Here is a 17704-nt window from a genome sequence, read left to right as displayed (position 1 = left end):
AGAGAGTAGAGCACATCCTGGCCAGAGGACCATATGGCTGGCCCCACTACAAGACATGACATCCCTCACTGACCCATAGCCCTACAGGGGTCAACACTGGAGACACAGTGAAACAAGGTGAAACACTAAGGGAGTGCAACAGACACTCCCTTAGTGCAACAGACAGAAAGAGGAGCAGAGCAATGAAGTCCCCAGGGAATACCAAAAATAAACTTGGGGGCCAGGGCGTGGCACTCCATCAGACTCCACTTGAAAACAGACCTTGAACTATTTACAGGCTTTTCTCTTTTTTTTGTCCTTGGTTTTATTTGTTGTTGTTTTGTTTTCTTTTGTTGTTTTGTTTTGCTCTGTCTTGTTTTTGTGCATATTATATCTCTGCAGGTCTATCTAGATAAGAGGCAGATAAACAAGCTGAAGGAGAAAACAAGACTGAGGGTTCCAGGGGGACATGGGGGAGGGAGGTGGGGGAAAGGAAGTGGGTATTAACAAACCCAGGGAAAAGGGAACAACAAGTGATCTAAAATCGATGGCAAGGAGGATGTAGGAGGCCTGGTAGGGCTTGATCAAGGGCAGTGTAACCGAGAAGAATTACTGAAACCCAAATGAAGGCTGAACATGATAGTGGGACAAGAGGAAAGTAAAAGAAATAGAGGGAGAATGGTGATGGCAACAGAAGTACATATGTGCTTGACACAAAGGATGTATGTATGGATTGTGATAAGAATTGTACGATCCCCCCAATAAAATGATTTTTTTAAAGAGAAAGAAATAGAGGAAAGGAGTAGAAGGCAAAGGGCATTTATAGAGGTCTAAATACAGGCATGTACATATGCAAATATATTTACATATAACGATAGGGAAATAAATCTATGTGCATATATTTGTAGGTTTAGTATTAAGGTAGCAGATGGACATTGGGCCTCTACTCAAGTACTCCCTCAATGCAAGAACACTTTGTTTTATTAACCCTGGCATTTGATGATGCTCACCTTCCTGACACGAATGCTGAAGACAAAACAGGTGCATAAGCAAATGTGGTGAAGAAAGCTGATGGTGCCTGGCTATCAAAAGATATAGTGTGTGGGGTCTTAAGGTTTGAAGATAAACAAGTGAGCAGCCATCTACCTGAGAAGCAACAAAACCCACATGGGAGGAGCACACCAGCCTGTGTGATCATGAGGTGTAGATAGGATCAGGTATCAGGCATCAAACAAAAAATCATATCATTGTGAATGAGGGAGAGTGTGGAATGGAGACCCAAAGCCCATCTGTAGGCAACTGGGCATCCCCTCACAGAAGGGTCACACGGAAGAGAGGAGACAGGGTGCAGGCAGTATAGCACCAATGAAAATATACAACTTTCTTCTAGTTCTATAATGTGTCCTCCCCCCTACTCTCATGATCCCAATTCTACCTCACAAATCCCATTAGACCAGAGGCTGTACCCTGGTCCAGATAAGAGCTGGAAACAGGGAATCCAGGACAGATAAACCCCTCATGACAAATAATGAGAGTAGCTGATACCAGAAGGGTAAGGGAAAGGTGGGGGGGGGGGGAGAAAGGGAGAACTGATCACAATTATCTACATTTAATCCCCTCCCTGGCGGCTGTCCGGAGCCATGAGGCCCGGCCATTGCTTGGAATTTATTAGGACTTGCCTGGAGCCGTGAGGCCTGGCCATTACTTGGAATTTATTAGCCTGAGCTCTGGGCATTCTTCTACCCCAGCCTACATGACAGAGCACTGCAGCTGTAAAGCTTGAGCAAACAAGGGGTGATGCTCTTTAGATAAGCACCCGTGTCCTGCATCCCCTTGATTGGGCAAAAGATCGTCTTCCCCTATGCTTGATTTGCATGTACATGCCACTCCTCTGAGTACCTAATTGAAGACTGTAAGCCCTTACTGACTCATGGGCAGGGCACGCTCCCCTGAACACCCTGATTGGCCTGTTGCCAAGGTAGCCTAATCTGCATGTGCGACTGAGGCTCCCCCCCTTGGCTGGCCCTTATAAGCTGTGACTCTTTGTTCATTAAAACAGGACTTGATCAGGATATTGTCTTGTCCTCATTCTCCGTGCCTCTTGTACCCCCCCCCCCCCCCAATTCCCACTCTCTCCTCCAGGACCCACGGTGAACGTCCCGCGGGAACGGGACAGGCGGCAGACAACAGAAAAGTGGAGGAAGGGAGGGAGGGGAAGAATGAGGAGCTGATACCAAGGGCTCAAGCAGAAAGCAAATGTTTTGAGAAAGATGATGGCAACAAATGTACAAATGTGCTTGACACAATGGATGGATTGTGACAAGAGTCCTCAATAAAATGATTAAAACAAACAAACAAACAAAACCTTTCATGCCCATGGGAATAGACATAGGAATCACCAAAGGAGGGTAGGGCAAGGGAGGGAGAAGAGAGCAGTGGACTAGAACAGGCCTAGCACACTCTTGAGACAGAAGAGCTACTCCTGTGCCTCACAGCAATTTAAACATGATTTGAGATCCATTAAGTATATTTTTACAAACAAATAAAGTCACCATTAGCTGAATACAGCCTTTAAATGGTTTCAATTTTACTTCGGAATCACATGGGTGTACCAAAAGAGCCCTATCTGGCTCCAGAGAGAGCCCCAACTTGCCTGCAGAGCACTGGGTTGAAGTGTGATGGGTGCTGGCTGACCCAAGGAGCCATTATCCACAGGAGGGAGAAGGGAAATCAAGGAGTTGAGGAGGGGTAAACCATTGAGAGTTTGGATTAGTAGATTATGGAATACAAAGTTAAAAGATCTTTAAAAAAATCTGAAATATAAACCGCACCTAAATTATAACTAAATGAAATCAACATGAATCAGAGCTTAAATTGTGGTGTAGTGGTTAAAAGCTGGACTGGTCAGCAGTTCAAAACCACCAGCAGAGATATGACAAAATAATAATAATTTATAAATTATCAAGGGAGGGGGAGCAGGGAGGGAGGGGAAAAATGAGGAGCTGATACCAATGGGCTCAAGTAAAAAGCAAATGTTTTGAGAATGATGAGAGAAACAAATGTACAAAAGTGCTTGACACAAGGATGTATGTGTGGATTGTGATAAAAGTTATACAAGCCCCCAATAAAATGACTTAATTATTTAAAAAACAAACAAACAGAAAAAACAACAACAAAAAAAACACCAGCATCTCTTTGGGAGAAAGACTGCTTTCTACTCCTGTAAACAGTTACAGTGTCAGAAATGCACCAGGAGAGACCGCTCTGAGTCAGCACTGACTCTATGACAGTGATTTGATGAGGACCACAAATGTACACATGTGCTTGACACAGTGCAGGGATATATGGCTTGTGATAAGAGTTATAAGCACCCCCCAATTAAAGGGTTAAAAAATAAATAAAACCAAAAATGACATAGATTGTAAAGATTAAACAAGTTACCATGCTGAGAAATTTAGAACAGAGCTTGGCTCTAAGGGTTCTATTATAGATTTGGAGATGCTTTGCCTTCTTGAGGAAATTTCATAATTGTCCTCTCTTTAATCATCCTTTCTTTCCTAAAATAAAAGCGGCAAAACAAAACAAAAACATGCGTTGGGTGGTTTTTAGTCTCGCTAACATGTTCTCATCAATCCCTCGGTCTTAAAAATCTGTCATTCAGGAGTGTCCGTTGAACGGCTATAATCAAAGCGTCTGAGAATGCTTTTTCTCATGTTTTTAGCATGCTGTTAATCTTTTTCAAGTAACTGCTTCCTGTTGTAAAATGTTGTAATCTGTACTCCTAAGGGTTATTATTATCAGTTCCAGCCATGTGCTCAATATTACAAGCCTTTACTTAGAAGGTAAACTGATGGGGTTACTAATTCTCTGGTTGCACAGATTCCTGACCCTGAAATGATCGTTCATCTTCAGGGTCGTGTTTCAGTCCCCTGCTCTCTTACATAAATGTTCATGGTAGAAATCACCCCCTGTATGCAAAAACAAAACAAAACAACTCTACATTTGGTTTCTAGCCCAGAACTGACCTGGAGCTTCTGACTCACATAGCTCCACTTTATTCCACTCTTGTTAGGTGCCACGGGATCGGTTCTGACTCTGCGTGACCTTATGCACAACAGAACAAACCACTGTTCAGGCCGGCACCATCCTCACCATTGTTTTCATTCATTAGGCCTTTAGTTTTGGGCAGTGTTTCGAAGCTACGCATAAGGTTTACAGAGGCTCCTTCCTCCAAAGTGGGCAGCCGATTCCGATTCCTTCTTCATTGTCTGTTCGCAGTCTGGAAGCTCTGATGAAAATGGTGCACCCTGCTGGCACTTGAAATGCCAGTGACGTCGTTTCCAGTGTCACAGCAACACACAAGCCACCACAGTGCGACAAACGGTCTGACAAGCGGTGGATATTCCACTAGCAGCTTCAATGTCTCATGTCTAAAGCTCAATACTTCTGTTAACTCCCTGGCCAACCTCAAAGACAGCATATTTTATCTTGCTCGTTCTTTGGAACTATATTTTATTTAATTTTTTATTGTGAATTAAATGAGGGCTTACAGATCAAATCATCTTCCCCTTCGACAACTTCCCACACCTCCCAATGACTTGTCCTGTTTCCCTCCCTTTCTTTTTTCCTTCTCCCTTTTCTTAGATATTATCACCCCCTTCACCCAAGTTAACATCTGTCTATATCTCGTCTGCTGCCCTCCTTTCCCCTCCCACATGCATTTATTTCGAATACACTCTCTTGTGACCTTCTTCCTTGAAATGAACCCTCCTGACTGGGTCTTGGTAACAGCAAGGTGGATGAGACTGTCAGTGTATCAGATTATCACCAAGTCTCACTCTTGGGGTACAATTAGTTTTCCTTAAAGGCACTGCCTCCATTGCTTGGAGGCATTGTCGTTGTGGTGAAGTTTCTTTGTGGTTTTTTGCTCCACTTCTGTGAGAGAGAGAAAGGCATCTAAGATTCTGGTAGCTGTTCTCCTGGGTCCTGAGAGATTGTTACAGTGGCCCTAATCCTCTCTGGGAAGAAGTCCCTGCCACCTGAAAATGTTCAGTTATTACGCAAGAGGTCAGTGATTACGCAATGCGCCTACAAAAGGATTGGTCAGTTTAGCCCACAGAGGGGATTGGTCAGTTAGTGTGCAAAGTAGGACCAAGGAGACCTAGTAGGACCAAGCCACTTGACAGTGTAATCACCCATTCCACACAGACTGAGGGACATCACTGATCCTGTTCTTCATAGACTATGCAACTATGGTCTGTGGGTTCATAGACTATGCAACAATGGTCTGTGGGTTCATAGACTATGCAACAATGGTCTGTGGGTTCATAGACTATGCAACAATGGTCTGTGGGTTCATAGACTATGCAACTATGGTCTGTGGGTTCATAGACTATGCAACTATGGTCTGTGGGTTCTGAGTTATGAATTATTGAGCCCAGTAGAGAAACACAAAGGGTTGTGGGAGGACACCGGGTATCAGAGTTGGTAATAAAGGATGGAGAGCGAGGAGTTATCTGACTTCCACCTCACAAGAATCAGCTTTGGGTGATACGGAAGCGGATTCTCTTGCTCCATGAAGTTAGATGAGGTCCAACACTACCATTAGCCCCTGACAGAATCATGCCGTTCTTCACAATGTCATCTGCAATTTGTTATGACCCACACAGCCGATAAAACCAGATAAACATCCTCTTGGTGTTCTCTGCTTTTGTTAGGTAGGTTAGCATAGAGCTGGGGAATGTCCACTAAAACATGCCCAGAGAGCCAAGCACGGAACTAGAGTGGCGCACTGCACATGCTCAGAGGTTCAGGCTTCCCGCCGGTGGGCATGGGTGGGCGCTAAACCTGGATCGGCCCACCTAGGCCAGGTGAATTTAATTCAGCCAATGGGGTCGATCAGGGGTCGTCCACCACGCCTCCCCGTGGAATCCTTGAAATGGCAGACTTTTGTTTGCGTGAAGCTGAGCAGTTTCCTCCAGGCTTGTGGTCGGAAGGAGTCCTATGGGTGCCGTGTAAACCTGAAACTTCTTCTCACTCTCATAAAACTCACTTGGATCACGAACCAGGCTTTGGCGTGGTGAATTCTTTCTCACACGGAGCCGAGGTATAGCTCTAGCTCCAGAGAGACCTAATACTTTCAGCTACGATCCCTCTGACATCGGCGATAATATCCCGTGTCCTCTTCCCAGTCTACCTTAAATGTCTGGCAACTCCCTGTTGGTGTACGGCAACTTAGATCCACAATCAATGCAATAGAAACAGCACTAAAGAAATCAAAGGATAGATTACAGCAGGCTTATCTGGTGCAAAGGAGCTCTTTCAGTGGTTAAAAAGTGAAGATGTCAGTGGGTGTGGCGGAGAGCAGAATTGAACCTACAGTTGAGGAGAGGGGCCAGCATTGCACACCCACACGGAGGCAGTCCAGGAGGGAGGAAGAGAAAGAGAGCCCGACAGGACCCCATACCAGGGCTTGGGGGATGATGTCCCTGCAGGGAGCTAATGGGACAGAGGGGACTGGACAAATGGCAACAGCACATGTCACGCTGTCCCCTTCCTGGAGCAGACCGTGACAGGACATTTCTGGGGTCACATGTTGGGGAAGTGTGGGAAACAGATTTTCCCCAAGTTCTCCCGCAAATATATGCCAGACTCAGCTGCTTGCTACACATGGTTAATGACTATACACTTGGAGATCAACACAAGTAGGTCAGGGGTTATTCACTCTAAGGGTTATCAGTCATCCAGAGCAAGCAGACACCACTGTTTATCCCACCACAAGTAGGGGCCCACTCCCTTCTGATAAGGATAGTAGTAGATTGTTTCCCTGAAGGAGAGCCCAGGGAGGTCAAGCCCACTCAAGGGTGACCAAGGTTAGGCTGCCATATTGAGTGTAGGATCCACCCTTGGCACATGTATACCCTTAGTCCCTCCCCTTCTTATACTGTGTACAGCCCTAGTTCATCCCCTTCCTGTTATGCCTATGCCTATTGTACTGCCCCTTCCTGTAATCTTGCTCCCCCAAGTAGGTAAAAGCCTTGGTTAGCAATAAAGGTCTTGGGCTCTCTCCACATGGGCCACCGAGCGGGACTGAGGTGAGCATGTTATCATGAAATGTGTTTGACTTCTTTATTTTACTCTCCTATCTCTCTCATGCTCTATGATTTTATAATAATCTTTATATTTCTTAACTGTACAATTGCACTTACTGAATCCGTGATGAGTTGTGGGGGCTGGCCTTTCCCCCACAGGGAAGCAGCACAAGCTGAACCTCCCAAAACGGAGTGAATCAATTAGGGAGCACACCTGGATAAATAGTCTGGAGGAGAAAACAACTGGACCAATGGTTTCAGGGGGACATGGGAGAGGGTGAGGTGGGGGAAAGGAAGTGGTGTTAACAAACGCAGGGACAAGGGAACAAGTCATCCGAAATTGGTGGCAAGGAGGGTGTAAGAGGCCTGGTAGGGTTTGAGCAAGGGTAATGTAACCGAGAGGAATTACTGATACCCAAATGAAGGCTGAGCATGATACTGGGACAAGAGGAAAGTAAAAGGAAATAGAGGAAAGAGCTAGGAGGCAAAGAGCATTTATAGAGGTTTAAATACAGGCATGTACATATGTAAATATATTTATATATGATGATGGGGAAATAGATCTATGTGTATATATTTATAGATTTAGTATTAAGGTAGCAGGTGTTCAATGCAAGAACACTTTGTTCTATTAAACTGGAATTCCATGATGCGTGCTGAGGACAGATGGATGCATGGGCAAATGTGGTGAAGAAAGCTGATGGTGCCCGGCTATCAAAATATATAGCATCTGGGGTCTTAAAGGCTTGAAGGTAAACAAGCAACCATGATCATGAGCTGTTGAAGGGATCAGGTATCAGGCATCAAAGAACAAGAGATCATATTGTGAATGAGGGGGAGACAGATTAGGGACCCAGAGCCCATCTGTGGGCAATTGGACATCCCCTTACTGAAGGGTCGCAGAGAGGAAATGAGCCAGTCAGGGTGCAGTGTAGCAATGATGAAACATACAACTTTCCTTTAGTTCCTAAGTACTTTCTCCTCCCCCACTCTCATGATCCCAATTCTAACTTACAAATCTGGCTAAACCAGAGGATGTACACTGGTACAGAGAGAAACTGGCAGCACAGGGAATCCAGGACAGATGAACTCCTCAGGATCAGTGGTGAGAGTGGTGATACCAGGAGGGTGGAGCGAAGGTGGGGTGGAAAGGGGGCACTGACCACAAGGATTACATATAACCTCCTCTCTGGGGGATGGACAACGGAAGTGTGTGTGAAGGGAGATGTCACACAGTGCAAGATACGACAAAACAATAATTTATAAATTATCAAGGGTCCACGAGGGACGGGGGAGCGGGGAGGGAGGGAAAAAAACGAGGAGCTGATGCCAGGGGCTTAAGTGGAGAGCAAATGTTTTGAGAATGATGAGGGCAATGAATGTATAAATGTGCTTTACACAATTGATGTATGTATGGATGGATTGCAATAAGAGTTTATGAGCCCCTAATAAAATGATTAAAAAAAAAAAAAAGAAAGCTGGGAATGAGCAAGGAGGAGGGAAGAGTTGTTGCTATTGAATTGGTGAAGAGTTTCAAAAGTACTAGGGATTGCCAGAAGGCCGAGCAGATCTGTCTTGGGAGAAGCAAGCATTGGGGAGGACAGCATGCTTTTGGTAAAGTGGCAGGGCAGCACAAAAGCGGAAGACTTCTCAGTGAGATGGATTGTCCCAGTGTCTGTACCAACGAGCTCACACAGAGTCATGACTGTGAGGATGGCAAAAGACCTGGCAGTGTTTCACAGGCTTGCTGGGAGTTGGAACGGGCTCTACGCTTTGCAACGACAAGAAGTCATACCGTATAACCACCACCAGAGGGCGATAGGGTCTTACAGTTTTGTTATGGTAGGGCCTGAGCTCTGTTGGACATTCCTGGGATGGAAGTTTGAACTTGATAGAGATTTTGGGTATCTCTTGAGTAAACTGCAAAGGAAATACCTAGTTAATCCTCTGACTTTAGGCAACGCCTTCCCTCTCTACGAAATGAGGGGAGTGGATCAAAGAAGCTCTAAAACGGGAAAAGGTGGAACCAAAAGGCCAGCTGCTAGGGAGCTGATTCTGATCCCTGATGACTCCTTGTGGTCCAGACTTGCATGGTGCTCCACCGGGTCTAGAAAGATTGCCAGACCTTACCTCTAAGGCACTTCTTGCTGCACTGGAAGCTCCGACCTGATGGTTGGCAGCTAAGCTTCAGCCACTTATAATGGGCAGGGGCTCCACCAGCAGGAAAGTGCAGCGGGTTGAAGTCAGGGTATGCACAGGTATTGCCAGAGAACCTACGGCAGGCAGTTTTGTTTCTTGCGAAATGTGTTCGATACACCATCCTGGTGCACGTCAGAGACCTGCGCTCAAAACGGAAGACTCCTTCCTGCGGGCCATCAGGTCCACTGGCATAACAGTCACCAAGACAATGTTCTGCGTTTGTGAGTAGCGATTCGGGTCATTAAAGCTTCCATCCAAATGGCCATCTAAGATGCTACTATGGATCTCAGCGTTGGGAGCAAAGGAATGCTAAGAAAATGAAAGACACATGGAAAAAGGAGCTGATATCAAAGGACTCAAGAAGAAAGATAATGTTTAGAAATTGTTGATGCCGATAATTTGTACATGGCTGCTTGAGATACAGGATGTATGTTTTTTTATGATATATGTAAGAGTCCTGAATAAAATAATCTATTTTAAATAAATAAAAGGATAAAAGACCCATGGAAATAATTAGTCCAAAGGACCAACGGACTATGTGAACCTCACTCTTTCCCATCCTGAGACAAGCATTAGACAGTGCCTAGCAGCCACGGCTGGCTGCTCAAAAGGACCACCAGAGAGTCCAGCAGACACTGGTGGAAGGAAGCCCCAGACCATGGCCCTTAGTCACAATCTTCAGTCCTGAGCTGAGTTCCTCTCATTGCTAAACTTTCCGCCAAACAATAGACCAATGGGTGTCTTGTGTTATAAGGGAGGTCCTCATGTGTGAATGATTAACAATATGAAATCAATGCTCTAGGAGAAACTTCAGAATGCTTTGAAATTGTCAGGGATTTTGTCTTGCTTGGGTCCAAAATTAATACTCATGGAAGGAGTAGTGTGGGATACAGAAGGACTTCTCCCAAGCTGTCTCCCCCAAATATATGCCAAACTTAGCTGCTTGCGAATGACTATACACTTGGAGGTCATCAGGAGTAGATCAGAGGTCATTCTCCCTAAGGGTTATCAGCCATCCAGAGCAAGCGGTCACCACTGTTTATCCCACAGAAAATAGGGACTCTCTTCTGATAAGGATAGTAGTTGTCTGTTTCCTTGTAGGAGACCCCAGAGAGGTCAAACCCGCCCAAGGATGACTAAGATTAGGCTGCCATTATGAATCTAGGGTCCGCCCATCTTGTCACATGTATACCCCTAGACCTTCCCATTGCTGTAGGCACACCCCTAGCTCATCCCCTTCCTGTCACGCTTATGCCTATCATACATCCCCTTCCTACGATGTGTATGTCTATTGTACTGCCCCTTCCTGTGACGTGTGACCTGCAATTACACCCCCTTAAGAGATAGAATGCTTGATTAACAGTAAATGGGGTCCTCCAGCCTCCCGCCTGGGACTCCAGCCTCCAGCCCGGCTCTCCAACCTCCTGCCTGGTCCTCGAGCCTCCTGCTGGGTCTCCACCCCACCTTGCCTCAGCCCACGCTGTGCGCGGACCTGCCTGGTAAGATCATGGCCATCCCCGAGGTGAGCATGCTGCCAGGAGATGTGTCTGAATCCATGATTGCAATATCTCTTCTCTCTCATGCTCTCGATGACTTCAATATAATATTTATATATCTCAACCGTGCAATTGTGCTTACTGAACCCGTGATTAGTGGTGAGGGGCTGGCACCCCCAAACTCATACCACAGAGTAGTTAAGAGAACACTGAATTAGGTAAATCTGCAGAAGACCTCTTTAAAGTGTTGAAAAGCAAGGCTGTTACTTTGAGTTAGCGCACCTGACCTAAGCCATGGGTATTGTCAATCTCCTCATATGCATGTGAAAGTTGGATATTGACTAAAGAAGACCCAAGAAGAATTGATGCATCTGAATTATGGTGCTGGAGAAGAATACTGAAAGTACCATGAACTGCTGAAAGGACAAACCCATCTGGGTTGGAAGGAGTACGGCTGGAGTGCTCCTTAGAGGCAAGGATGGCGAGACTTCTTGCATGCTTTGGACATGTTCTCATGCAACACGGCTCCCTAGGGAAGGAGATCATGTTTGGAAACATAGAGGGGCAATGAAGGAAGGGCAGACCCCCCAGGAGATGGACTGACTCAGCGGCTGCTGCAATGGGCTCAAGCATAGCAACAGCTGTGCAGAGGGCACCGGACCAGGCAGTGTTTCGGTTGTGCAGGAGGTCACTCTGAGTCGGAACTGACTCAATGGCATCCAAAGAGAGCAACAAAGTTCAGAAGGCTGTAATATCATGCAAGAAGGATAAAGGAACATAGTTACCATAGGGAGGAAGTGGAAAGAGTGCTCATGTATTGTGGGGATGGTGATCGATGTCATGAAATAAAAGATGATGAATCATGGAATGGGAAACCAATTTTCCCTATAAACCTTCCATCGATGGGGGACGGACAACAGAGAAGGGGTGAAGGGAGACGCCGGATAGGGTAAGAAGATATAACTAAATAATAATCTAAAATTATTAAGGGCTCATGAGGGAGTAGGGAGGGAGGAGGGAGGGGGGAAAAAAAGAGGACCTGATGCAAAGGGCTTAAGTGGAGAGCAAATGCTTTGAAAATGATTAGGGCAAAGAATGTACAGATGTGCTTTATACAATTGATGTATGTATATGTATGGATTGTGATAAGAGTTGTATAAGCCCCTAATAAAATGTTAAAAAAAAAAACCTTCCATCGAACCACAATAAAAAAAGTTAACAAACAACTGCAGGTTCATGACACATCATAGAAAATTCTGTCTAATGTACAAGCTGAAGCTAGACAATCATGTTAAGCAATTGCAGTGCAGTGAATTATTTAATACAGCCTTCTATCCCGACCTCTTAGGCACATGTAAGCTTTGTAGCACTTGCCTGAGCAGGGCAGAGGCTGGTTCAGGATGGCTGAGAAGAGGCTGTCCTGACGGAAAACCTGTATTTGGAGTCTTTCCTGATCCTGAATTGCAACCCCAAACCCCCTGACAGTATGGTCTGTGTGTTCAGTGTGGCCATGGCAAGGATTTACCAAACCCAACAGAGGAGTAGAAAGTGCCATGGGAAGATGGGAAGGCGGACATTAGAATAGAATGGTCTGACCTCCACTTTACAGAATCAACCTCAGCTTGATGCGCATTCTCCTTCCCTTCATAAAGTCAGAGACACTCAGACACCTCTTGCCATGTTGATTGTACAGGACACACACACACACACACAAGAAAATAGAATGCGACTGTTAACAAAGTTTAACTTTGACAGCTGCCACTGAAGTACACGGTAACTCAGGGAGAACCAGTGTGCACAGAGTGGGGCTCTGTGGGGATTTGAAGGCTGTGATCGTTTGAAAGGAGGCTGCCAGGACTTGCTTCTAAGGCACTTAGTGTGCTTATCCTGCCAACCTTACTGTCAGGACTCCAGTACTTAACCATTTTCCTAGGGACTCTTGCAAAATTTCAACACCAACAAACCCTCTTACTGTCAGGGCAATTCCAACTCCTAGCGGCCCAACAACAAAACTCGGACATCCCTAACACTGCTGAAGGAGCCTGGGTGGCACAGGGAGCTGCTAGCTGCAAGATTAGCTGTTCAGACCCTGTGTGGTGTTCACACACAAATACCAAAATCAAACCCATCTCCACCAAGTGGATTCTAACTCACAGCTGCCCTAGGTAGGGTTTTCAAGACTGTAAGTCTTTATGGAGCAGACAGCACCTCTTTTTCCCAAAGAGAAGCTAGGTAGGTTTGAACCAAGACCTGTTTGAAGACACCCAACGTCTAACCGACAGCACCAGCCATACGCACATATATAAACCCACACCAGCTCCGTGGGAGTAAGACTGGGCTTTCTACTCCCGTAAACAGTTACAGGGATTGTCTGAGTCCTGGAAACCCACAAAGAATTGCTGTGAGTCAGCTGGCATTCCACGGCAGTGATGCCATTTACTGCAGATGCATGGGCCAGGAGTTGACCTGTTTCCACATAAACCCTGAACAAATTCAGTGAGTCCAGGCCGACTCATAATGATTTACAGCGGTGGTTCTCAACCTTCCTCATGCCGCGACCCTTTCATACAGTTCCGCATGTTGTGGTGACCCCAACCATAAAATTATTTTTGTTGCAACTTCATAACCGTAATTTTGCTACTGTTATGAATCTGAATCACCATGTAAATATCTGATATGTAGGATGTATTTTCATTGTTACAAATTGAACATAATTAAAACAGTGATTAATCACAAAAACAATATCATTATATATTGTGAAATATTTATTTCTAATGACAAATAAATGGAATTTTGTCTTGAAGCATGGTGTAGCATGGGTAACAGTCTCATGCTGGGTACTCGTATGTGGGCATATCTGCACGTGGGCGGACCAGCCTGGAGACAGACAGAGGAGCGATGTCTCGGTTCCTAAGACCATGGGAAATATGTGTTTTCCCATGGTCTTAGGCGACCCCTGTGAAAGGGTCATTCGACTCCCAAAGAGGTCGAGACCCATAGGTTGAGAACCACTGGCCTAGGGAGTCTGCTGGTAATTCAAGGGTGAGCAAAAAAAAATTAACCATTTTGTGTACTTAATTATATAATGATTAAGTTATCTCTATATTAGTGCACACATATATGTATATACTGTTAAATGAATATACAAAATGACTTCAATGAGAAAGGTAGGTTTCTCCAGTTTTAGGACACCATAGGATTAAGACAGATGCTATTGGGCTCTATTTCTGGCATCTCCTTAGACCACGTGTGCTAGGCATGGTTAGTCCCTTGGAAGGGTGTTTTGCTGGGCCCCACACACTTGTGTCATAGTATAAAGAAGTTTGGGAAGCCGAGAGCCTAGAGTTCAAACCCACGCTCCCCTAATGACAGAGCGAACTGAGGCTGGCTCATCCGGACACTAGAAGACACGGTAGAGCTTCCCCTGAGGTTTTCAGAGACTGTAACTCTTAACCAGGGGCAGACTGTAATTGTACACTGTGATCATTTAAGCTTCATCTTTCTTCCGCAGAGCAGTTGATGGCTTTGAACTGCTGACTTTGTGCTTAGCAGACCAATGTGTAAAGCTGGACGCCCGATGCAAGGCTCTGGGTGAATGACTTTAACAGGGGACGAGTGACAACTCCCAAGGTGGCTACCACTTGTCAGGGAGGCTTTGCTCGCGCCACCAAGGCACTGAGACAAGGCCACTTCCACCCGCCATAGACCGTCTCGGTACTTCTCGGCCCCCAAGGTAAAATGCTTTTATTCCAGGCTCTCCATCTACTACTCAGCTTTGAGTCACTTGGGAAGTTAGCTCGGGAACACCGGTCAGAGCAGCAGGAGGTGCTCCCAGGAAACCAGAGGAAAAGGGCGTGGAAGCCTAACTTCGCTTTACGTCCACTTAGCTCTCCAAGGCGGCGTTCCAAGCTCAGGAGACTCTCCGCCCGGGATCCCTTGCCGCCGCTGGCCCCGCCCCAGCATGGCGCCGCCCCCGAGCCTCCCCGTGCGGGCCCGCCGCGCTGACGTGCGTGCGTGCGTGCGTGCGCGCGCGCACACCGCGCATCGCTCCGGCGCATGCGCGCTCCCCGCTGTCTTCTCCCGGCCAGAGCGGCGGCGTTTGAGTGGAGGAAGATGGCGGCTCCGGGAGACTCGGGGTCCCGTCTGCTGTGAGGGGCCCCCCCCTGATGGCTGCAAGCGCGGCCTGAAGCCGAGCGCCTCTGTTCGGGCCCTGCCCTCTGCTCCCCTCCCACCGTCGCCGGCGAAGCAAACCCGAGAGCGTGTCGCGGGCTGGGCCAGGTGAGGCCTCCCCACCTCTGGGCGCCGCGGCGGGGAGCCGGCGCCGCCTGCCCTTTATGCCCCGGGTGGCAGGGGGCAGCTGGCGCCCCAGGTGCGGCGCAGCCCCGTGGAGAGGGAGCCCGCTGGTGTGGGGTTCCTGCTGTCGTCGTCCTCCATGCCCCAGGGTTAGGCGAGGAGGAGAACCTTTCCCACCAGCCCTGGGGACCGGAGCGGACCCAGCCCCTCCGCCAGCAGAGGCATTTGCGCCCCCTCACCCGCTCCACCCTGGCTGTGTGTGTGTGTGTGTGTGTGTGTGTGTGTGTGTACGTGCGTGTGTGCGAGACGGGGAGAGACCAGGGTATGGAAGGCTGGAGGGGTGTCAGATACTCGCTCACCCCGCCCCCGAACCTTTAACTCCTTGTGAGAGGAACCGGAGTCGGGTGCCCTCCAAAAATTGAGGCTGCGGCCAAGGGCCAAGCATCTCTGAAGCCGCAGCTGCAAGGGCAAGATTTTGGAAAGCGAAAGAAAAGAGGCAAAACAGCCAGCCTTTCCAGTTTCCTAACCTCCAGCTCGTCCAGGGAAGCCCCAGCGCGATCCGAGCTGCGGATCTCCTAGGTTGAACTAGCAATCCGCGATGTGTCCGTGGCGGGTGCGAACGAGTTTGTCAACGGGGCAAACAAAACAATTGTAACATCCTAATAGCCTCCGCCGAGTACCTTGACCGCTAATGATGATCGCGTTAGTTTCCAACCTTTGGCTTTTTAAGATTCGGAATACCCAATTGCTTTGTCTCTTAGAGCGCCCGACTTATTAGGAAAGTAAAAGCTGCGTATCCTAATTGCCAGTCTTTGGACTTTTCTGTGGTGGGCGTGAGATGGAGGTTCAGCCTCGTCGAGCTATGCTTGTGATTCCTTGTTGGAGAACAACTTTTGTTGTTGTTTGGCTGCTAATTGGGGACTCGATTGCGTTTTTCTGCAGGAGGAAAGCAGATTTGAGGACGGGTGGTCGCTCCTCTGAAGGATCATGCGATGGGGGAATTGCTTAGGATTATTTTGCCGGGGACGCATCAGCTATCCTTTGTAACTTAAATTGGTTTCCTTGTGCTGAAGAGTGATGACATCATACGTTTAAAGGGATAATGAAAATTTGAGAAGAAAGGCAGTTCTTTGGAGTTGACCAGTTAAAATCCAGCCTCTGCAGTGACTAGCGATGCTCGGAACTTGGAGCATGGTGGTGTGTGTTCCATTTGATTCTGTGCCTTTTATTGCAGGCTGTCATTTCAGACCTGCTCGGTGTTTAATAAACCCAGTGCATTGATCTGTGGGTGTGCGTGTGTACATCTTTAGGCTGTTAACTATTAAAACGTCAACTTAAAAAGGATAGTTTTCACATTAACTAATTCCTTGACCATTTCCTATTTATAAGGAGTGCCCACCACCCCCAGATTTGTAGATTTTATTAGTACCTTTGCAAAGTATATAAAGCCTAACCAGCAACTTCCTTGCTATAAACAGAATTGGAGACCCACTCTGTGTCAGTTTGTTAGTAAGGCACCTTGAAATGAATGCAGTCCAGCATCCGGCAGTTTTACATTGTGCCAGTCGGCACAGTGTGTTGCATTGTTGTGCTAAATCATCTTCAAGTATTGATGCAACTTTGTGACATCATTCACTTGCCAGCATTTGGCTTTTGTCATTCCTTAGCTTTGTCCACTCCATGACAGTGAGGTTTTTTTACCTTTGTCAGAGTCACAAAATCAACAGGATCAGGAAAATAAGAACATTCTGCTGCCTCTTAATGTCTTTGAGAAGATCCATGGTGTGTATGATTTCTTAACTCTTAGGGACAGCAAGCAGAGAAAATGCTAGTGAAACCTCTGGGTTTTATGATAGTCAAAAGAAGCTTCGTCAAAGATGACCAAGTATGTGTTTTTCTTTCTGATCTCGGAATTGTTTTAGTGGGTGAATTAACAACTCTATAAAACCAGAAATCACTAAGTTAAATAATGATATTCCCACTTCATAAGATTGTTGTATGGATCAAAAGAGATATTTTTGTTAGGGTGCTTCTTAGATGTAAAAATACCAGATAAATGTAAGGTCGATGGTTTCTATTTTATGGAATACCTATTAAAAGCCTTCCTTGTGCCAGGAATTGTGGGAAGTAAGTAGTAAGGATTCTAAGACAACTTTTGGTCCCAGTTGGCCTTGAACTCCAATTGGTGAGCCAGCCAGACAAGGAAACCAGTTAACTAACAGTATACGTAGTGTAAGAAGCACATGAGCTGCATGCTTTGGGATGATACTGACTCCAACCAGGGAAGCTTCTCAGAGGCAGGATGGCTTTCCCCAGCCTCCTGTCATTCTGCAGAAAAGATGATGTTTGTGAGTGACTGATGGTGTTTATAAAAAATTCTGTCATAAGTTCTTTTGCTCTTATTCATTCACTGTCATTACACTTCCCACACAGAATGCCCCAGTTATGGTTTCTACATTCTCAAAAAATCCAAGGGAGACTTGGGAGAACCTTTCTAAGAGTGAGTCATACACACAGGCAAAAACACAAATACCGCAGCTGCAGTGAAAATATCTCAGACTGCTCGGTGGTGAGAACTTTAGAGTGCTGATGTTTTGTTTTTCTCTGTTGTAAACTAGCACAAGAGGTAGTTCATGGTTTTTCCAT

General features: G+C 46.4%; 1 protein-coding gene across 2 annotated transcripts in view; it reads left to right on the top strand.

Annotated features, from left to right (window-relative positions):
• The first annotated feature begins 14836 nt into the window (after positions 1-14836).
• FBXO42 (F-box protein 42) overlaps positions 14837-17704 on the top strand; it is a 113833-nt gene continuing 110965 nt past the window's right edge. For both annotated transcript variants that reach the window (XM_075551025.1, XM_075550987.1), the window contains exon 1: positions 14837-15043. The gene's annotated coding sequence lies outside the window, so the exon portion shown is untranslated. The remainder of the gene's footprint in view (positions 15044-17704) is intronic.

This window comes from Tenrec ecaudatus, chromosome 1 (assembly GCF_050624435.1).
Source record: "Tenrec ecaudatus isolate mTenEca1 chromosome 1, mTenEca1.hap1, whole genome shotgun sequence".
Classification (NCBI taxonomy): Eukaryota; Metazoa; Chordata; class Mammalia; order Afrosoricida; family Tenrecidae; genus Tenrec; species Tenrec ecaudatus.
Note: the sequence above shows the minus strand (reverse complement) of the source record. Positions and strands in the feature narration are given on the sequence as shown.